Genomic DNA, 24,522 nt, shown 5'->3' on the forward strand with positions numbered 1-24,522 from the left:
GAAGCTTGTGAATGCCTTATGGGCAGATAGACTAACAACCAAGAGATCCATTGGGGTCAGCCCATATGAGTTAGTCTATGGATTAGAAGCCAAATTCCCTTCATCCTTAGGGATCCCTGTCATGAAACTTCTTCAAGAAAGTCAAGCTGAGCCCAATGACATGCAACGAAGGATCAATCAAATAATATGTTTGCAGCAGACTAGAGACCAAGTTTATAGCAGAGTTCAAGTTTTACAAGAAAAGTTAAATAAATCTTTTGATAGAAGAACCAAAGCTGAAGACTTCTTTATTGGTGACAAAGTGCTTAAATGGGATTCAAGAAGAGAAGACAAGGGTAAGCATGGCAAGTTTGACTCACTTTGGAGGGGGCCTTTTGTTATTCAAGCAGTACAAGGAAATAATACTTACTTCTTGAAGAATTTGGATGGCATTGAAGTTGAAGAGGGCCCTATGAATGGCCGGATGTTGAAGCACTATTTTGACTACTTTCCATGTATATAGCAGGGTTTCTCCTTCTGTACATAATTAGTTGTAGATAGTTTCTTTCAGCATACAAATAGTTCAGTTTAAGAAGTTGCTGTAAATAAGCAGGAAAAGGCTTTATATTCCAAAAGTTCCACAAGTGTGACAGATTAAAATTTTGAAGTACAAAGAGAAAGTTTTCAAGTTTTGAAGAGAAGTCACACAGTCAAGGTAGTCTGACCTGCTGTTCTTGGTCTTTCAAGAAGAAAAACCATCCCCAAGTGGAGCCACTGTTAGCTACCTATACCAATAGGTTTCATGTTTCATGATTGGCAGGGGAAGTGCCAATATGATCTACTTTGGTGATGCAAAGATCTCATATTTTGGTGAAAGACACATGTTTACAATTGGTGGATACTGCCCCACTTCTGAATGGGTGATCCAACAGTCTAAGCTGGGTCATCCCATGTTTCAATTTTCTGTTGTAGATTAGAGAAAGAAATCTGTCCAAACAGTTCAATCTTGGCAGATAAAGTAGTTAGGTAGAGAATGAAGGTTCCCAACTATTTAATCTGGGGCCTTGGAAGCAATAAGGCTAGCTTTAGATAGAAAATCAAAAGAAAAAGCCAAAGGAAAAGAAAAGGCACATAAGGGTTTGCAAGTTTAAGTGCACCCTCTTTGGAGTAACAAAAAAATGCTAGGCAATAGAGTGGGTAGGTAGATGGGGTTGCAGAAGCATGATTTCCTTTATGTCACTAGCCCAAGCAAAGGAAAAACATGGTGCCAGTGTAGGTCTCTTATTCAACAGTTTTTGCAGCAACTCAATGAAGCATGTCTAACTTCCAGATTATCCCCCACCACATTCATTGCTAACATCCCAATACTACCTATGTTCATGAAAGAAGTCAAACTCTTTTGTTGATTCTTGTTTCTTTAAAAGCCACATTTCTTGTGTAAAATTCTTTTCATTTTGATCTACTTCCTAAACTAAGTTGATTCCATATAAAACTTAGTGTTTTTCCCCTTCATCCACCTCTTCCACTCATATTAACTCCTAATTTCCTATTTATTTAACTCCCTATACTCCCTTTCCCCTATTATTAGGATAATCCTATAGAACAAATCCCAAATATGTACATATTCCCTCCCCCTTGGCATTATAGCCATATGCTTGAATATTGGAAAATCATGCAGGAATAAAGTCTGCTTGCATGTGGTTGTATAAAGTCAGGGATTAAATTGACCTCTGGTCAGTTTGATAACCTAAGCTATACCCCTTTTCCCTTTACAACCCTTTGAAATCATTTACCCACTCTACTTGCAAAAAAGCCTTGTAAAAACCCACCTTTACCCCTTATCCTAAGTTTGTTGTAATGCGCATTTCAACACAAAAAACACCAAATAAACCCAATTTTCCATTTTATCCAAAGTTTATTTGCAAATGCGCACTTTTACAAAAAAGCATTGAAAAACCCATAAAACCCGCCAAAGTCTAAAGGTTCCGCCTGGGCGCACATTTCCAGAAAAACTATAAAATATGCCCCGCCCGCTGCCGTATTGTCCTGCCATCTTATTGACCCGTCGACCGTCGGATCTGGGCTTTCCCATCCGACGGCCCATATCCATATTGAGTCGGCCCTGATGGCCGGACGTTACCTCCCAAGAAATTGTCAGAGGGTGACGTCAGGCCTCCGCCACGCGTCGCCCCCAAATCTTATCGGGCCACCCTCTGACAATACCGCGACTGTATCCAGAGCAGTCCGATCAAACCACTTACCGCTTATTGTTTACCGCTTATCCCGTCACGTCCTCGTCACCGCTACGTCACTCCCACGTCATAACCACTCAGCACCGTGTCAGCGCCCGGCCCGCCACTGCTCCGACCTGTCCGCCACCTCACCAGTCCTCGTGGACCACTCACAGGCCGCCACGTCACCCTTCCGTACCCGACCCCACCTGATGACATCATGCTAACATCATCCAGAAAAAATGCCAATAACCCAAAAAGTCCATATTTTCGCCAAAAATCGTGGTTTTTGTCACTTTTGGCAAAAGAACTATTGCTCCGCTCTGCATGCATATTACGACCATTTCGCCTCCAGCCTGCAAAATTTGACTTGGAGACCGCGGGTGCCTGCAAATTCACCTGCATTGGTCACCATTGCCAAAGCTTTACCAGGTATTTATCCAAGTTTCCCCTCTGCACCTGGTTTCGTGCATAATTCACCAAAGCTAGCTTAAAAAGAGTGAAAAACAGTCTATTTGCCAGCAAATCCCCGGAGACCAGCATCCATTTTCAGTTGTAAGGTCAAAATTCACCTGTACAGTCCACATTTAGCCAAGTTGTCATAAAACTTAGAGTCAGTTCGCGCATTCGTGGACTTAAAACCTGAGCTACACAAATTCACCAGGGAAACAATGGTACTAGTCCCAGCAGTTGCTCATTTATCTCTCTTTGGAGAATTTCGATTGTTCTCGCCACAATTTACCCAGTTCTTTCCTTGCAAATTGCCTCACTCTTGCAAAATACCCCTCTGTGTTGCTTTGTCCAGTAGAGCAAATCCTTATACAATTCAGAGTCCTAATTAGCCATGGAAACACCAGTAGCATTAAATGTCCCACCTCTGAATGCCCCACACAGAGAGTTAGAGTGGAAGGCCCTGGGTGATAAATATTATCAGATGACAGAGACATTCTCAATGAATTCCAAATTTAACATTCATATGCTAAATGAGTTAAAGGCTCAACACCTCAGTGGAGCTGATATTTTAGGGATTTGGGACTCCAATTTGCCCATTTTTAACCTTCCTCAAGTCAATGTCCTTATAGACTTGATCCATAGATGCTGTGAAAACTATGATCCATGTCAAAGAGCTGTTCTCAGTCCCACAGGTTCATTCTTGTTCCATATCACCCCTGAGGCCATAAATGAGATGCTGCACTTTCACACTGCAAAGCCACTAACTCCTCTTTCCATGATGGATTTATTAAAGAAGGGGGGCAAGCTGTCCAGTGCCCAGGTCATCAAGATTAATCAGTTATTTATTTAGCCAAGCTCTGAAGCTGTGAGAACACCTCCTATTGAAAATCCATATCTCAATGACTTGGGAAAAATGCTTGTGGACTTGATCGGTTATGTCCTGGGGTACAGGGGAGTTGAGGATGTTGATGACACCATTATGGCCATGCTGTCCATATTTTCCCCTGGAAAGCCTCCTGCTGTGCATTATGATTATGCTACATACATTGCCAATAAGATTCATGAGCAACTGATGAATCTAGAGAGGGAGAAGGTGTTCAGATACACCTCATACATCTATCATTTGCTCTTATATTATCAACCTGACAGTTTCCCTATTCCTCTCAAGAAATTTGATGCCCAGGGAAACCCAAGGTCTGTAGTGTTTTGGACTTCAGCTTTTCATCACACCTCCTGTTCACCATACACATACTGTGAATTCATAGACCTTTTTATCCATCCAGCTATGACCTTGTTATTTGGTGTCCCTCCTCCAAGATTGACCGATGAGATGCAAAGAATACTCCAGCTCTCAAAGGCCTACAGCATTGGTGATTGGTACTTTTACCAACACCATACAGTAATCAGAATATATGGCTGTGACTTGGACCCTTATAGGCTGCCAAGATATGTCCCTATGAGACTCTTTGCCTTGGAGTATTTCAGGCAATTTGGAAATGCAGACCAAGTCCATTTCCACAGTAAAAACAAGAAGGTGCAACTAAAGGTCAGGAACCAGCTAGGCCCATTTCTTTACAACAAAAGGGAGGAGGGATGGAAGGAAGCAGATAGGATCCTAGAGACCCTCCAATTAGAAACCAGTTTTCGCTGGGTACCTTATGACCCTAATCATTTCATTTCTCTCAGGAGGGTAAAACATAAATTGGGTGGCTATGCTCACATCAGATTACCTCATATTGAGAAATATGCCAATTTACTAAGTTGGAAAGAGGGCACTCTAGAAGAGGCAATCACTAGAGAGAAAATGCTACAAAGAGAGGCAAAGAACATTGAGAAAGAGGCTGACTTGGAAACTTGTGGGCAGGTTTCCTCTTCCTATCAAAGGCAACTTGGAGCAGCTGCCTCATCTTCTACAGCCCAGCAGCAAGCAGCTAGAACTGTTCATCAGGTGTCAAGCAAGGGTAAAGAAAAGCAGATGGAGTAGGAACAGCCACCTCCTACAGAAGAACAGCAAAAAGAATAGCAAAAAGAAGAGCAGCCAATGCAACAAGAACAAACAGTTGAGGCCCCAATATCCACTGGGCAACAGGCTCAAGAAACTATGCCTCCTAGGCAGGAAACGACAGTGGAGGCCTCGGTTTTCCAAACTCCTCAGAATGAAGACAGAAACCGAAAGAGGGATAGAGAGCAGGAGACTCCCTTCACCACATCCACAACTCAAGGGGAGAAAAGGCAAAGGATAAATCCCCTTTCTGAAGAAGAGATGCCCATCGGACAATCATTGGGCATGGGCCCACCAAGCATGGAGGCATCTGCCAGTTCCTTTCAGCAGGAACAAGAAAGAATAATCGGAGGAGAGATCAGCTCCTCAAGTCAGCAAAGGAGAGCCGAAACAGGCATCAAGCAACAATTCATTGACATAAAAAAGAGAAATGAGCCACTCAGGCTCCAGATCTATAATCAATTGCTTAAAATGGCCCCTACAAATCAGCAGAGGCTTATGTCAGCTTATGACATAAATGAGGGGAAAATGACCATGAGTCATTTCATGCCAACCATGCTACAGCCACAGTCAGCTGCAGACTATATAAGGACCAACCTTGAGGTTCTTGCAAAAGACATCCACCCTATGGATCAAATAGAACTTCACAAGCAAACGGGTGAGATGGTGTATTCGACACTTGCAGATAAGACCTTCTTGGCACATAGGTTGGAAAATAGCCTGAACAATACAACCGCCCAACTTGAGTTGGAGAAGGCATCCTCTCAGGCCAAAGACAACAAGATAAGGTCCTTGGAGGATATAATCATAGAGCTTGGGCATGACCCAAAGGACCCTAAAGCTATAAAGGAGCTGCTAAAGATAAGAGATTCAGACATTGTAGCTCTAAGAAAAATGATAAAGATCCCAGCAACCTTTCACCCTCAAACAGAGGAGGTTGCCCAGCAAAGAAAGGACCAAGATGTATCAACATTGCTGGTAACACTGCATAAACAACTTGTCCAGACAGAGGGAAAATTGGTAGAAACAGAGGCTACATTGCAGGCAGCCCTATAGCAGAAAGAAGGAGGCCAAACATTTCAACCCCCTCCACAAGTAATCAACCTTGAGGAACCCCCTCAAATTGTCACTCCTCCTATAGTGCAAACAGTTGAGACAGCTCCATCAACATCAGCACCAGCACCAACATCAGAGCAGGCTCCAAGCCTTGACATGCAGAAGCTGATGAATGAGATTCAAGCCCTGGAAGCCCAGATGGCAGAGCTAAATGAAGCCAAGGAGAATTTAGCTAAGCTGAATGAAAAATATGACAAGTCTAAGCAAAATGTAGCTGAAAAAGGAAGAGAAATAAAGGCTCTCAAGGAGAAGATAAAGGAGCTGGAGAAAGAGCTCACCCTTGACAAGGTTGTAACTGAAATCAAGAAAGTTTTATGGGCCAACATTGGCCAATCAATAACAAATTAATGGCAGTATGTAGAGACTATTCATGAGCAAATGGAGCTCATAGGCAAAGCACACAAAGAAGTCCAAAGAGCAAGGGCATCTCTAGGCAATATGCCTGAGATAGCCAATAGAATGATCAACGTTCTCAATAAACGTACAGGTCCTCAGCTGGCAGCAATAGGAATCCCCAATAGAACTGAAACCATCCTGCTGATAAAGAGGGTCCTCACATTAAGAAGCCTGGTACAAACATTGGACAGGAGAAGCCAGGACATGCAAACAGAAGTAAACAAATTTATGGATAAGTTTGCAGCATTACAGAGCAGAGGCCTTCCTGGCTTGCTGAACAGCGCAGGGAGGCTACTATCACATGAAAATTATGCCAAAAGTGTTAGGATATTCTAACACATAGGAAATAGTTAAGTTCAACTTGGTCTAGTATAGAGTTAGGTATAGAGTTAGGTAAAGTGTGTTTCTTTACCGTTGTACATTTTGTAACTTACAATCCGACGGTCACGATATGTAGTGATCTGACAGTTCACTCTCTCCTCGGTATTACTGACACTTGATCCGTGGCTTGACACCCGATTGGTCCATGAGTTCTATTTAAAGCGCATGGAGGGTCATTGTTCGAGTAATCCGTGCATGAGAGAATCTTATGTAAATTTTCATTCTTTAATTAATAAATTTCCTGTAGTAGCCACGTTGGCGCAGGCCGTGGACTGTTTCCTTCTTTAAGGGTTTTAACCACGTCAAAAATACTGGTGTATTGATATGTGATTCTTTCTAAGGAACTTACCCTGTAAATTCCTACATGGTATCAGAGCTATTTGAGGGCCGCGTCCGTTGGTGATCCAAATCTGAAGCCGGTAGAACTGCATCCAACTGCCGTTTCCTAGATCTGTTGTTTCTGACTACTTTCGGGCCGAGAGGACTACTCTGTTGTGTTCGGAGCATCTGTTCCAGTGAGGAACCCCTTTCGTTTCACACGAAAAGGTTTCTCGTAGCCCTAGCTGCGTCATTTTTAAGATCTGGAGGTATACAGTCTTTATTTGCAGTTTACTGTTATTTTCTCTCTGCTTATTTCGGTTTCGGTTTATTTAGCTTTTTTTTAACCGGATCTATACCTTTAATTTCTGCGTATGCTCTTTGCCCTGCGACTCTGTGCGATCTGGGCAAATCAGAAACAGAAAGGAAGGATTTTTCTCATGCGTATGCTCTTTTCCCTGCACCTTAGAGTGATCTCGGAAAATCAGAAACATTGAGAAAAATATTTAGTTTTTCGGCTAAAGCTAACTTTGAGCCGCAAGGTTCATTTTTGAAAATATCTAGTTTTTTGGCTAAAGCTAGCTTCGAGCCATAAGGTTCGTTTTCTTTGCATGTCCGTGTTGGGTTTTGTGTTTTGTGTTTTGTAGGGAAAAAGAGTTTTCTCAAGGCAAGCACGCAAACCAAGGCCCCCCCCCCCCCCTCTCTCTCTCTCTCTCAAATTTTTTGTATAGATCAATTGGTTCAAAGTTATTTTAAGAGAGTAGAGGTCTTGGGTTCAAGTCTCCATTTTGTGGGGGCGGATTATTTCATTCCCGCACATTCTCGCACTTTGCCGGCAACTTCAACAATTTTTTTTTCAAAAAGCCATAACTTCTTCATCCGGAAGCCTTTTTCAGAGCCATTTTTTTTAAAACAGCCTAATTTTTCGAGATCTATCCATTGGAACACTTACTTTCAGCATCTTCAGCTTCAGTTTTTTTTAAAAATGGAAAGTCCATGCCAAGTCATTCTTGACAGCACTAACTACTTCCAATGGATATCCTACATGGAAGATTTACTTAGAAGTAAAGGTCTCTACAGAATAGCCACAGACCAAGAGAAGAAACCAAAAGATGAAGACAAGGCTTCAAAATGGGAAAATAGACAAGATCAAGCACGTGGTTTGATAGGGATGTCTATTTCTCCTGATCTTAGATTCCATATTGCAGAACTTGAAACTCCTCATGAAGCATTGGAACAAATCACTAAAGTTTTTGGGATTAAAAATGAAATTAGAGCCCATCAACTTGAAAATGAGCTGCTTACATTGGATCCTAATAATTTTTCTTGCATTGAAGATTTCTTGTCCAAATTCAAGACCCTTAGATATCTCTTGGAAGGTGTTAAGGTTAAGAAAGAAGATAGTAACCTTATTTATTCCATCCTTACTAAGTTGAGATCAACCTACTCTGTATTTGTTTCCACCTTCCATTCTACAAGGGAAGCTTTCATTTGTCAAGGAAAAGACTACAAGGCCCCTTCCTTTGACTCTTTTTGCGATTCTTTAATAAGAGAACAAGAAAAACTCTTACACCTTGGTCTTCTTAATCTTGGAAACTCTTCCAAGAAAGTGTTAGCCGCCCAGCAGCAACCAAATTCAAAGAATCCTAAGAAGTCATATCCTAAAAGGAATGGTCCTAAACCAAACAAGGGTCCTAAGCAAACTCAGCCTCAAAATGAAAGATCATTTCAGCAAAATGATAAGACCAATAAAAACAAATGGAAGAAGACTGATAGACATTGTAACTTTTGTAATCGAGATGGCCACTTAGAATCTAAATGCTTTAAGAATATGGAAGCCTTGGAAGCCGCAATGAAGAAACATAACATCCATGTGGAGCATTCTTCAACTTCAACTTCAACTTCATCTTCAGGAATGGCACTTTCTGCATGTCGTTGTCAATCATCTCAGTCTGGTTATGCATTAAATTTATCTTCTTCTTCTCATTCTCATGAGTGGCTCATTGATTCTGGAGCCTCTTATCACATGGCCAAAAACCAAGCCATGTTTTCTTCTTTAAATGATTGTAACACCAAAAATATATATGTTGGTGATGATAGATCTCTTAATGTTGTAGGGACTGGAACTGTTCATCTAGACAATGGTCAGTTTAATGATGTATTATGTGTTCCAACCTTATCCTGCAACCTTCTATCTGTATATCAGATAACTCATTCAGGTGAAGGTAAAATTGTTGAATTTTCACCTCATGATGTTGTAATCAAGGATCTGAGAGATCCTAAACAGATTCTAGCTACTGGTATTGCTGATGATTCCACAAGGTTGTATAAGTTTCACAACTTTGGGTCATCAAATCTTCCCTCAGTATTTGTTGCTCATAATGATGAAGTGATCAAACTTTGGCATGAGCGGTTTGGTCACTTAAACTATCGCTCCCTTTAGCATCTATGTAAAGAAAATATGGTGACAGGTCTTCCTATGGTATCTTGCAGAGATGGTGTTTGTTCCGGATGTGTACTCGGAAAACATCATCGGGACAATTTTGAAAAACGTGCCTCTTGGCACGCCTCAGCCCCTTTATAGCTTGTGCATAGTGATTTATGTGGTCCACTTCCTGTTGCTTCATTCTCTGGCTGCAAGTATTTCTTAACTTTCATTGATGATTTCTCCAGACGCACTTGGGTATACTTCTTAAAACTCAAGAGCGAAGTATTTAACACATTTTTGGCCTTCAAAGCCTTTGTTGAAAAACAATCTGGACATCAAATTCTTAAGCTAAGAACTGATAATGGTGGAGAATATGTTAAAAACACATTCATCAACTTTTGCACTGAAAATGGAATTCAAATGCAACATACTGTTCCATACACTCCACAACAAAATGGTGTAGTTGAAAGGAAAAAACGCACCTTAAAGTAAATGGCTAATTGTATGCTGCAATCTAAAGGACTCAGTCTTATTTTTTGGGCCGAAGCAATTAATTGTGCAAATTATATAATCAATCGCACTCCTAATAAGGTTCTAAAGAATATCACTCCAGAAGAAGCTTGGAGTTCCATTAAACCAGATGTAAGTCACTTTCGTGTTTTTGGAAGTGAAGCATGGGCCCATATTCCAGATGAAAAGCATAAAGCTTTAGAACCTAAGAGTGAGAAATGTACTTTTGTTGGATATTTTGAAGATGTAAAAGGTTATAGACTTATTCCATTTAAGTCCAAAAATGTTATCATTAGAAGAGATGTAAAATTTGATGAAAATAAATCGGCCTGCGAGCCTAGTCCGGCGGATGTGCCACCTCTTCCTATCTCTTCTACTTTTGAAAACATTTCTTCTTCAGATGATGAAAGTGAGGATGACAATCCTCCCCCACCTTCTCAGGATCCTCAACTTCCAAGATGGGTCCGTGCTACTCGGGATGCAGCAGGTGATCTTGCCGGTGATCCTACAGATCAGCGACGTACACGTTCTCAGTTTGAAAGAGCCTCTTCTTTACTGGCTCAAGCTCTAGTAAATCATGATCCTGACACTTTTGCATAAGCTTTAGGCCATCCACATTGGGAAGTAGCTATGAATGAAGAATATCATTCATTGTTGGCAAATGATACATGGGATCTTGTTCCTCTACCAAAGGGACGCAAACTTGTTAGATGTAAATGGGTTTACAGAACCAAGTATGGACCAGATGGGAAAATTGATAAACATAAAGCTCGTCTTGTTGCTAAGGGCTTTTCACAGGTTGAAGGCATTGACTACACTGAAACCTTCTCCCCTGTTGCCAAAATGAACTCTATCCGCCTTGTTCTTTCCCTTGCTGCCTCTTTAAAATGGGAAGTCCATCAGATGGATGTTAAATCTGCCTTCTTGCATGGGGACTTGCATGAAGAAATCTATATGGAACAACCCATTGGCTTCATCCAAACAGACTCCAGCCTTGTATGTCGACTTAAGAAATCTCTTTATGGTCTCAAGCAAGCTCCTCGGGCTTGGTATGCCAAAATGGATAGCTTTCTTTTAGAATCTGGCTTTTCTAGGTGTTATTCTGACAATGCTGTCTACACCAAGAAAGTGGGCAACTCTCTTATCATCCTTGTTCTTTATGTTGATGATCTTATTCTTACTGGTAGTGATCCCAACCTTATAAACCATGTGAAGTCCAGCCTTAAAAAGAAATTTGAAATGACAGACTTAGGACACTTACACTATTTTCTCGGTCTTCAAGTCTTGCAATCCAAGGAGGGTATTTCCCTTTCCCAGTCCAAGTATGCTTGTGATATTCTTCGTCATTTTCACATGGAAGACTGTAAGCCAGCCCCTTCTCCCTTTCAGTCTGGAGTCAAACTTTCAGTCTCTTGTACTTCTCCTGAAGTTGATGCTACCTTATATCGTCAACTTGTGGGAAAACTCTTGTATTTAACCCATACTCGTCCTGACCTTTCCTTTGTTGTTGGCCTTGTTGCTTGTTTTATGAAAAACCCCCGTGAAAGTCATTGGAAAGCAGCCAAAAGAATACTTCGTTATGTTCGAGGTACAGTACAGTTTGGGATTCATTACAGTGCCAAAGCAGCTCCTCTATTAGTTGGTTTCACTGATTCTGATTGGGTTGGTGACCCTGATGATCGGAAGTCTACCACCGGTTATGTCTTCACTCTTGGTTCAGGACCTATTACATGTGCTTGTAAGAAACAGGCTGCCATTTCTCTTTCGTCAACAGAATCAGAGTATCGTGGTGCCGTGGAAGCTAGTAAGGAAGCCTTGTGGCTTCGTCAGATCCTATCAGAGTTTGGCTTTGAGCAGCAGCATCCAACCACACTTTGGTGTGATAATCAAAGTTCCATTCAGCTATGCAAAGATCCAGTCCAGCATCAGCGCAGCAAACACATTGAACTACACATGCACTTCATCAGAAAGCTCATTCATGACCATGTTCTTGAAGTGCAATATTGTTCAACAGATGATCAGGTTGCAGACATCTTCACAAGGGCTCTCACAGAGGCGAAGTTCACTAAACTTCGATATATGCTTGGAGTTCAGGAAGTTGTCACTAAGGGGGGATAGGCTCTAATGCCTCCTTCCTTCTCCTATTGTGTCATATTTGTAAATCCTTCAATCCTATCCCAAGTTGTTCTTAAGGGGGGATGTTAGGATATTCCGACACATAGGAAATAGTTAAGTTCAACTTGGTCTAGTATAGAGTTAGGTAAAGTGTGTTTCTTTACCGTTGTACATTTTGTAACTTACAATCTGACGGTCACGATATGTAGTGATCCGACGGTTCACTCTCTCCTCGGTATTACCGACACTTGATCCGTGGCTTGACACCTGATTGGTCCATGAGTTCTATTTAAAGCGCATGGAGGGTCATTGTTCGGGTAATCCGTGCATGAGAGAAGCTTATGTAAATTTTCATTCTTTAATTAATAAATTGCCTGTAGTAGCCACGTTGGTGCAGGCCATGGACTGTTTCCCTCTTTGAGGGTTTTAACCACGTCAAAAATACTGGTGTATTGATCTGTGATCTGGTTGTGAGCGGTGTCCTTTTGGTGTTCTTTCTAAGGAACTTACCCTGTAAATTCCTACAAAAAGGGTGAATACATTTGCCACTAATGAGATCACTGCAGGATCAAGTACCTCAGAGGAAACAGGCCAGCATCTGGGCAAAGTCTCTATGACAGAGTAGAGAACTTATTTTTTATTATGAATGAGATCAGACATTTGTTTGAAGTGCCTCCAAACTTCTACAAATATACAGAGGCAGATGAAACCTTAGATGCAATTTTGAGACATCAATTGCCTACACATGAATGGTGGACCAGAATGATACAGTTGTTACTGTAAACAAGAGGCTTTCATCAAGTTTTTTCATCAAAAAAAAAATATATATAAGTCATCATGTTCAGAAAAATTTGATGCATTCAGTATGTCTGGAGAAGAATGGACTGAGCCAGCTCAGCAAACCAATTCGGCCACTAAAGTAACACTGACAGCTACAGATGACAGGGCCGAGAAAGCTACAACATGACAAAGCCATAAAGACACATCATTCAGCATTAATGCAGAACGCTCAACCGACTCAGTGGCCTCCAAAGGTCAAAAAGACTTCTGACAGAATTAAAGAGTATTCATTTTGTATTTAGAGCAGCAATAACTTCCTTATCTGCTATTCTGTAAAGTTGGTGAGCGTATTTATTTATCAAGTGACTCAGCGGTTCAGATATTTTTGTATAACCGATTGTATATATTCCCCCTCGCATAAGCTTGCAGGGGTTGTTGATTTTCTCTTCAAGACATCCTATGTTGTAAATGTTCAGAGTTTAAATACAAAGAGCTGATGGAATTTCGAAAGTTTTGGGTTGTTTGATGCGTTGTGGTGTGCTTGCCAAATGTTATAGGATCCCTGCTTATTTCATGACACAATAAGTTTTCTTTAACCTTTTCATTATGTGTTTCATTCCTTCATAACCCATTCATGTTCTATGTTCTGCAGTTTAATAGCAAAGAAAAAGAATAGCTTCAGGATTTATTCATGGAATACCCTGAACTCAATCTATGCTGTTATGAATGTTTTCCTCAGTTATAGTTATGATAGTGTAATTCTTAATTGCTGCACCTTCAGACTATAATTTTCACAAGTGGTCATTGTTCAGGAATTCAAGCCTGCTCCTGTGCAATACATCTTATTCTCATACCACCAGTTTAGTGGAAAACTCTTAATTGCCTTCCACTGGCTAATCATATTTCACCACCACAATTTTAAGCTTGTTTCATGGAATATTTAAATGGCCTTGCAGTTTAGACAACCCCACTCAACATTTCAAACAATCTACAGCCACAGACTCCATTGCCCAATGGACTAAAATTGTCTGAAGATCTCATCTTAGGTACTGAAAGACATCATTCAACCAAAATTTCAAATCAAACCCTCACCTCATATCTAGCCTAAGATTCTTAAGAACAAAGTTAAACAGTCAAAGAGAGAGCCCTCTCTGATTACAGGTTGGCTAGAACCTGTAATCCAAAGCTTGGTTAGTGGTTACCCCGGCCGTATTCCCTCAGGAGTCAAAGGGAACAACCTGGGTGTTAACAGGTTCCAACTTAGTGTCTTGGTTCAGCAAGAAACACAGTCCAATTGATTTATCTACAGCTGAGGTAGAATATGTGGCTGTTGCATCTTGCTGCACACAACTACTTTAGATGATGCAAACTTTTTAAGGCATTCAGATCACATGTACTCCACCCATCTCCATTCTATGTGATAATACAAGTGCCATCAGTATAAATTCATGTTATTCTTTTGGAAAATATTTTTGTAGGCTTTTCACGTGCTCAGGGGGAGCATGGATGGTTTAGTGCATCTCAGCATGTACAAAGGGGAGCTCAATTAGAGAATCCAACATGTACTCAGGGGTAGCCTGGACAGCATAATGTATATCAAAGGGGGAGAATATCTTAGTCTGCCCTTTGCCCTTGATGTCAAAGGGGGAGAGTGTCTTGGTATTGTTGTTTCCATCAAGTCCAAAGGGGGGGATTGTGGCATTATGATACAGGTGTTGTCTTTGATGGAAAATCACTCAGATGACAGTTCACAGTGCAGCAAGTTAACAACAAAAGATTACATGTCAGACTCCAAAGAATGAAGAAAGAGAGTTATACGCAGGTTCACTTTGTCCAAGGAGCGTATACACGCAGGTTAAAAGAACAAAAGGAGTGTATAATGTATACACGCACTTTCATAGGAGGAAAAGCGCGTACATGTTGGAAAACCAAGTTTTTGGTCCGAGGTATTTGGTCCAAGGTATTTTTTATCCAAGGTATTGGTCCAAGGTATTTGGTTCAAGGTATTTGGTCTAAGGTATTGACCCTAGGTATTTGGTCTAAGGTATTGGTCCTAAGTGGTTTTGGTCCAAGGTATTGAGAAAGGCCTAAGAGTATATAAGCAGGAGAAGATCATTATGCCAAGGGTGCAAGCAATAAGATTCTAAGGAGTACTTCTATCTGAAGTATATTTTATGTTGCAGGGTTATGTTTGGGACTAGATCTAAAATATTTGTGTGCGCCTTGAGTTTAATATTGGATTAGGAATCATGAGACCTGAAATGACTTATTCTTGAATGATTTGATATTGGTTGAGACTAGCTCTGATGTTTTGCACTTGCTCTATTCATTATCTATCATGATTTGGGTTTGTTTGAAGTCTGGAATTACAGCAGGGTTCTGAGTCAATATTTGCAGATTTGTATGCATGTTCATCTCTGCCAAAGAGAATATATGCGCAGGTTTGGTTCTTTCAAGCAGCGTATACAAAAGAAAAGCTTCTTTGACTGATCTATCTGATCAAATTTTGTTTTTTTATTGTTGTCTGTCAATGAAGTCTTCTTAGGTCTGAATGTAAAACTGAATGCATAAGGAGGATGGCATTTGATTGATTGTATAAGTGAGAAGAAGTGATCTATGTCCATTCCTATATAAATATTTGTAAGTTGACAGTAGATAGTCAATATAGTAATGGTTAGTATAGACTTGATTCAAAAGTTTATGTTTGCAGAAGTTTTGAAGGCATATGCAAGTTTAATTCACGGAAGTAGTGTATACACGCAGGTTGGGTTCAGCCAAGTAGCATATACACTCTAATGCATGATTTTTGAGGTTACAACTAGTTATAAATGCTGATGCAGGGTTTTGGGTTTAGCATAATGTTATGGTGTCAGTGATTTGATTGTTCATATTAACTGAACATTGATTGATGCAGTTTAAGTTTAAAATCTTGATGGGCCCAGTGTGAAAATTTGATGAAACGTGGCCTTCAGATTGTGGTGTTGTGATCCAGGAGTATCCAGTCTGAAAATTCATGAAACATGGTCCCTGGTGAAAGAGTGGAGTTTTTCTATAGGCTGGCACCTATGTAATAGTAAACATATTGGCTAGTACAAGAGCTGGGGGTTGTAGCTCCCTTCCAGTAGAAGCTGGAGAATGAGAGAAGGTTGTAACCTTCTGCAGGTAGAAGCTTGCGTACCAGTATGAGTCTGCCCTAGTACAAGACTATAAATATATTTTCTTATTATTAAAATAACACAGACACGACATCAGTAGGTGGTTTTTACCTACATTGGGTTTCCACCTTAAATCTTGGTGTTCATGTGTGTTGATTATTTTTTATGCTTTATTATGCTTTTACTACATTATCTAATAAATATCTCATATACTAGTTTATGCTCAACACATGATAAATTGTCTAAATCACAAGTTCTCTACATATACGCTTGTTTCCTTATGCACAGTCGCGTGTACATGCTAGTTCACTTCATTGAAGTACCATATATAAATCTGTTTGGGAAATAAAATTATTGATCTGATAATACTGATTCACTCCCCCCTCTCAGTATTATTTCCAACATGTATCACCCATAAGCCAATGGAACTATTGAAGCCTTCAACAAGATTTTGGAGAATGCGTTGTCAAAGATCTGCAATGCACAGTGAAATGATTGGGATGTGCATGTACCTAGAGTGCTTTGGGCATATAGGACTACTTGCAAGAACTTGACAAGACAAACAGTGTTCAGATTGGTATATGATGTAGAATTTGTAATGTCGGTGGAGTATATTGTGCCTATTTTGTGCGTAGCATCTCTCACAAGTATGGAAGATCGCGAAGCCCGTAGGAATAGCTCACGTAGATGATGGAGCTTGAAGAGGACCGATTCTTGGCAAGATTTCATCAGCAAGTACAGAAGGAACGTGAAAAAGCATGGCATGATCTGTAATGCCCCACTTAAATCTTATCCTGCAAATTTTATTAATGTTTACATTACCTGAAAATATTAAGAGATATTGGTCTAATATAAAATTCATGATTTATATTATTCAAATTCCCAACTTGCCTTCTTAAATTGAATCTTAGGTAGGATATGGTTTCCTTCCATTATTTCAAATAGTATCTATATATATATATATATATATATATATATATATATATATATATATATATATATATTCATCTCACATTCCCCAATGTACTCTCACATTTACTTGGGAGAAGACATGGTCCTCTCCAACTAGTTATCAATATATATATTCATATCACATTCCCCAATGTACCCTTACATTTACTAGGGAGAAGACATGGTCCTCTCCAACTAATTATCAATATATATATTCATCTCACATTCCCCAATGTACCCTCACATTTACTAGGGAGAAGATATGGTCCTCTCCATTTAATTACATCTCACATTCCCAAATGTACTCTCACATTTACTTGGGAGAAGACATAGTCATCTCCAATTAATTATCAATATATCCATTTAATTATATATATATATATATATTCATTTCACATTCCCAAATGTACTTTCAGATTTACTTGGGAGAAGACATGGTCCTCTCCCATTAATTTCCTAATTTTATATTCATATCACATTTCCAAATGTACTCCCAGGTTTACTTGGGAGAAAAGAAGTCAACTGTAAGGATGGATGAGAAGTTATTGACATTAATGAGAGGTGGTTGAGATGGAGAAGAGAGGGATGGTATAAAAAGGGAAGGGGGGAAGAGAGAGAAGGGAATGTGGGGTCTTGCTTGATTTTGGGATTGGCTGTGATTTGGGTGGGCTGAGATTTTTGGAGACCTTAAGAACCTGTGGAGGTTTCTTAGGTTGTTGAGAGGAGAGAAATATTGTTCATCTTGGTCTGGATCATTCATTGTGGACACACACACTACATCTAGTTGGACTTGGGCTCGGAGGGTTAGGGAACCTGTGAAGGTTTCCTAGGTTAGGAATTATTTCCTAGTTGGTTGGGAGGTAAATCTAGTTGGGTTAGTCAAGAGGAGCATTCAGTAGGGGTAGTAGCTCAAAGGCATCTCCACTAGCCACCGATATAGGTATTCCTCTATAGATTACTCATGTAAATTTATTAAAATGAAATGTTCATTATAAGTTATAAGGATTAAAATGTAAATGGTAAAATTTTCATTGTTTAAAAGTCTTGTAAGAAAGTAGATTATTGCCTCTTATTGCATTTAAATTCTAGAGAAATAGATTTGTTAGAATACCCTAGGATAGGGCTCTTACACATGGTATCAGAGCCAAGTTCAAAATCTAGAACTTAAAGCTTACCTACTAGAGATTTTTCAAATCTAGTTGAATCTTTTAAGACCAAGACATTACTAACCTGTAAATTGCACTTTAAATTTTTCCTTGCAATCCTGTAGAAGCTTCCATCTAAGCTAAAAACATTTTAGTTTCTGTTGCAACAAGAAAAAAATTTGTTCTCGACAAATGAAATGAAAGTGCTATTCATCAGACCCCCTGTTTCTCCAGTCAAGGGAAATCAGAACATGGTTCTTTGTTAATAAATACAACTTTAGAAATTTTTTATGAATATAGTTTGCTGCATATTCTAGAAGGATACCATATAGGACATAAAACATACTTTTCTCATTACCTTGAGGTGGTAAGTCTTGAATCTGATTATAATTTTGTTGAAATCATACTTTACCCAAATTTGTGGCAGACACAAGGTTCTATCAGTTGTCAACATATGGTTCAGATTGGGGGAAATTTTCTTCACAATTCTAACTGAATAACTCAGAGGGTGAATCCTTCACATATATATACAGAATGATCTGCTAATAATCACAGATATCCCATGGATTTATTTCCTAGTGCTGCTTTGATCGAGGGTGCACATGACTAGTGACTTGAATCACAGCTTGATTTTTGTCATATCTAGGATCCTGGCCCGCATCATTGCTAAAAAATGGATGAACACCAATAAAGGGTTCACAACATGCCACAAATCACTCGCAATTCCTTGATGGCTCTTCCAACAAGCTTTGGATAAAGACTGCGTCCTCCTGTAACCTCATTTAAGGTAGATTGGTCCAGGAAATGCTCATGGGTATCCCCATTTTTTATCTGTCGATTAGTCATGCCACACGAAAAATTTCTCATCGTAATGAACCCACAGGGGCATTGAGCTCACTGTTTGCCGAGTCGCAAGCATTGGAGTGATGGGTTAACTCGTTTCTGGTGTCATAAATAGGAGAGAATTCAAAGTACACGATAGGTTTTACTATTCCTCCTTACAAAATTTGATAGAAAGCTCACATCGAGTAATTGATCAAGATGTACTTTAATAGGGTGACCATTTCTCCTGTTTTCTCCGTGATTTTCAGAGAGAAATAGCTGGGAATGACTACGGATTTATCACCCAATTGACCAAATTATTCAATAATAGCTTGATTACCATTGCTGCTAGATTTGATTTGGTATGTACGAGGTTTAGAAACAATAACTAGTTGTGCAAAAAAAAAAAATCCAGTTATATTCATAATGCCAACCTAAACTGCAAATAGTCCCTTTTTGAGAACTTGGCGATCTTTCTCAATGGGAAGACTACAAACTTCCTTTCCAATGCTAGTTTCATCACTTTTGAATGGAAAACTGGAAATGTTTTAATTGAAAGCTGCTTCATTTCCTTTAAATACAGGGCAAGGAATATCTTTTCACATACTGATTTCATCATCCCAGATAGAGTGTTGGAAACAATATTTTCTTGGCTGGCTACTTCTTTGTCACCTTTAGATTCATGGGTAGCAACAAAAGATGTCTCATCTATATTCAATTGTGATCTAGACAATAAAATCTGGGCCATCTGATGTCTTTTGGGCTGAGATGATGGTTGTTGGCACACTGGAAATTGTTACAGGTTGCTTGGATATATCCTGCCTGTGTCTGTGATGGTGATTACAGGTGAAAGTTCACCGTTTTCCAAATCCAGGCACTACTCATAAAAGTTACTGCTTCATCTTCAAAATTGAGCCTACAAATCTCCATATGAGTGCTGGAAACTGTCTCTTTTGGGTTGCTAGTTTTTCCATCTTCAATAGTTGATTTATTACCTTCAAATCTAGGCTTTGACACATCTTCAAAAATTGGTATTATCCATGGCTGCTTCCGCAATTTCCAAGGGGTTGGATGTGCCAATTTATTGATTTATAATGGCTTCTTGATGATCCAGGTGGACATTGGTGGCCACCTGCCAAGTCCACCTGGACCCCCACCATTGTTTCTCTCAGCATTTTCAGTTTCCTTAATTGTAGCACAACTTACTATTTTTAGCAGTTTTTCGGGTCCTGAACTTCCAGAGCCGTTTTGAGGCCCTAAACGATGTTTTTTGGGAAATATGGGGGCAACATGGGTCCATGGACCAATATTTCTCTTCCCAAAGTGGTATTTCTCAGATAGATATTTCTAACGAGCTATTGTACGCGTCAAACGGAGATCGTATGCCAAAGTTACGACCCCGGGAAGTTGATGTACCAATTTACCCAAACGGGGCCAACAATTTGGTGTTTCATCTTCTAGGGTTAGGTTTTGGAATGTTAAGGGTTTTCCATTGTTTCTCAACAATAAATAGGCCTTTGAGCCTCATTGTAAGATAGTTCAGAGGCATGTAGCCACCACATCTCTTCTCAGAGATAAGCTACCATCGCTCTCGCCGGTTTATTTCCATTACTGTTTGTAAGCATATTTCAGTATTTTACATTAATGAAATGAAGTATTATTTCCATTGCATATCTGTGTTTATGGTTATCTCTGTAATTTGTTGCGTTCCTATTTAAATCCGGATCAGTGGTATCAGAGCGGTCTGCTTTTTCTCTGTTTTTCTTTGCATGTCCCCAACAAGGTCAGGATATAAGGAGTTAGGGCTTGAGCTGGTCGAACCTTTGCAAGACCAGCCTCGCAAATCCCAACAACCTCCCATGGCAGATGAGAAGAAAGACGAGGGGGCAGGAGATCCTATCAAAATATTTTTCGAAGAAGCCCTCGAGCGACAACAGAACGCGATGATGGATAACTTTTCCTAGATCCTTCAGCGGCTACCCAGAAGTGAGGCATCGGCTTCCAGCAGCTACTTTGGAAATGCCATGCCCTTTAAGGTACAAGTTAATTTTGAAATCCCCATATTTGAGGGTCAGATAAACATAGATGCTGTAGATAAATGGTTAAATCTACTAGAGGGTTATTTTTCTGTTCATGAATTTTCGAATCGGGAAAAGATTGTTTTCGCTCTTCTTAAAGCAGCCCCCCACATCAAGTACTGGTGGGAAACCTACTGCGAGCAGAAGGATGAAAGTAACGGTTCACTATTTTCAGCCGCACCCACCTAGAATTCATTCCGAGAGGCCATCAAGGAGTAGTACTACCCTGTTGGAAGTTATGAGGATGAATACATAAAGTGGACCACGCTGCGGTAGGGAAGGGGCCAAGACGTGCCGGAGTTCACCAATCTTTTCCATACCCTTCCCACAAAGTTGGGTATCAAGGATTCAGAGCAGCATTTGATACTCAAATACCGCGGCTGACTGCACAAGTACATCCAGGAAGAAATACAATTCCTGAACATCTCCTCGCTTGGCACAACATACTGATATGCCGTCAAGGTCGAGCAGAAGATTAAACAAAAGAAGCGAGACTTTGAATCTGCGAATCCAAAGCAAGGGAAAGGTGCCCCTAAACCACAAAAAAAGGAAAAAGCCAAGGCGGGGCAGCCCAAGACAACCCGCCAAAGCTGCAAGTAAAGAACAACGCCATGAAGCCGAAAAATGACATGGGGAAATGGTGTGAGTTCCATAAGAGCTCCACTCACAACACAAGTGAGTGTCGGGCCAAGCAGTCACTGGTGGCTAAGCTAAAGGTTTTAGAATCAGATGCATGTTCCGACTCTGAGTCAGAACCCAACAAGGGGAATGACAAAGGGAAGCAGATAATTGATGTGGATCCCAATGCCACTATTGCTACCGCCAAGATCCAGAAAAATGAACCCAAAGATCCAGAGGAGGAGGAGCGTCTCTTCCACTCCTAGATGCGGGTAAAGGGTTCCCCGCTACAGTTCATTGTTGATAGCGGGTGTTATAGACATTTTTGTGCCCTACAACTCCAAGCATGAAATGTCCATAAACCAAGGGCTCCTAAGTCCCTAAAAGTGTTGTTCTAACCCCTAAAGGAACAAGGTCAACAGATTACAGCTTCTTCCAGAAGTTCTCCACCAGAAACTGCTCAAAATTGGTCAAAACAGGATCGTTGCAGCTGCTCCATTGGCTAAGTGCATTGCATCTCACCTAAATACACTGTGAGGGTGTTTTGCATTTCAAAATTCCCTTCTGTGGGGTGCGATGGGCGAGAAATGACAAATGGCAGTGTCATTCCGCGAGGTGGAGAGGTAATGGAAGCTTCCAGAATCTTCTCCTGTGACACTTGCCTCACTGAATTCGACCAAGGATGAGTAAGAGGCCCTCAGTCTCCAAGTGGAAGCAAGAACTGACAGAGAGAAGACACTAATCAAATTACAAGCTGACTCATACCCCTTACAGATATCTATATATGGATCCCTCATCCCAGAGATCCAGAGGCTGGAATTTTGTATATTGTAAGGAATTGCTGTTGGTTTCTAGAGACAAACATCAGATTGTTGGGTGATCTATGCTTTGTTTGAGGTGAAGAGGGGCTTCTTTGCTGGGAGGTTGATGCTGGGTCAGAACAACTGGTTGTAACTCCTCCTGAATCTTTTCTTGTTTATTGATAAAAGCTATTTGAGTTTTCCTCCATGCTTTTGTATCATTGATGCTTGTTACATTTGTATGGTCAATTTAAATCTGATCCTAAGTTGTTTATGAATATAGATCCATGTCTTTGTATAGTTCTATGCTTCTGTGATCTTACAGGTACTTTGTGAAGTTGGGCGTGCAAGGGAGCAGGTAGCTGTGGAATATCGAAGAAGAGAGGGATCGAATCAAAGGATTAGCACAAGACAGAGGTTAGTCTTTCTATTCCTCTCTATCTATAATTCATAAAGGAAAAACATAAGTAGCTTTTCTCTGTTTGTTTCTAAGGCAGCTGTCACACCTTAGTGGGATAGAGCAGTTCTAAATAGACACTTTTCCCTGTAACAAAATGGCGACTCCGCTGGGGAACATAATTAGTTTGTTTGTTTATCATTCTTTGATGTTTGTTTCATAAACTTACAAGTAGCATTCTAACTGCATTTGCCATAACAAATGCAAAGTAGATAACTGCTACTTCAATCCATCTACTGGATCTGTTTATGATTTAAACAAATGATTCATAAACTATCTGATTGCCCTTGTGATAGCTCTTAGATCCTCCTTAGATCTACCCCTGATTGTTGCATTACTGATTGCTTTTTACTTGGACAAAATCCAAGAACTGAACTGCAAACTGTGACCCGGAACCCGAACAGAGTCTTGTTTTTGGCCCAGCGCAGGTACTGTTCAGAGATTCTGAATTTCAGCGCACATCCTGAAGGGACAACCTGTGCTGCATTTCAGAATCCCTGTGTTACAGGTGCGCTGATCAGACTAGCTCTATGCAGTTGTGGCTTCTGTGGATCATCCTTTCCAGTTCTATTCCTGAATTTTGCTGCCTGTGATCAGTATATGTCTGTCTGAAACTCCTTTTCCTTGCTGTTATTTTGCCTCCTTTGTACAAAAGAACTGTATATGTTTTTGTGTGTTTGTTGAGTCGTTTACAGTTTTCCTTTGCAAAAGTAGCATAGTCGTACTGTCGTCCTTTGATTTGAATCTGTCGCAAGTGTCGATTCCGATCATAGGAGAAAGTTTGATTGTTGTTGATGGTCGATTATCCTGTTACTATTGCTTTTGGTCTGAATTTGTAATTTTCTAGTGTCAAGAACAAGTATTCATTTCAAAATCGTAAGGTGTTGTAATCGTCTCCATTTTTTGATTTCGAAAAGAAGCTTGTTTTCATTTGTCGCTTGAAAAGAAATTCAGATTTGTACATCAACTTTCTTTTTAAGCATCTATATATTAAGAAAGTCGAAAAACAAACACATGCATGTGCATTTGCATATAGACAATCTGTTTGGCTTGATTTAGGAAAGTGCATTTACAGTGTGCTCTTTGCTCTTTGTGAAAAGGTTCTGTCTTTCTTTTCCCTAATAGCTAGGATTTTCATTGCATAAAAGAGATAAAAAGTTTGTTTATCATATTTAGATTGCATTTTAGGAATTACATCTACATCTCGTGGTGAACCCGAAAGGCAAACTTCATAAGCAAGATCAACTTAAAATAAATTCAATGAATCTAACAACGCTTTGGAACTTAACGCACAACATTTAGAGGTCTAGGCTAGAGACGTATTCCGGTGTCATAAAGCCTGGTAACTGTTGTTCTCACTGATGGTTGGGTGATTCCTCCACATTGAGACGATAAGTGCTAGTACGGACTTGTGCTCCCACATACCGTCGAGTATATTTTGGGAGACCTCTATAGGCTTAAATCCTTTATCCATAGGAAGCCGTGTCTGCCGCCCTATCAATCGTAATGCACTGAACACAGCATTCGGGAAGATTGACTACCGTACCATAAAAAGTATTCTGCAGTTTTGCAATTGGTTTGGTACTCCTTCTACCTAGACTTCCAGAGCAGCCCCTTTCGTTCCTTTTCAGACTCCTTAACGGAAAAGGTCCATCTGAGCACTTGTCACTTCAGGCTCATTAAAAATCGAAGGAGAGTAGAGTCATCTTTTGTTTTTTCTCGACTCTTAAAAACTGAAAAAACAAGTTGTGTCAAAGCGTCTAAAATTTATTTTAAATGGAATATTC

The sequence above is a fragment of the Pinus tabuliformis genome, chromosome Q (genome assembly GCF_031772625.1).
Source record: "Pinus tabuliformis cultivar Carrire ecotype Pingquan chromosome Q, CPIR1, whole genome shotgun sequence".
NCBI lineage: Eukaryota > Viridiplantae > Streptophyta > Pinopsida > Pinales > Pinaceae > Pinus > Pinus tabuliformis.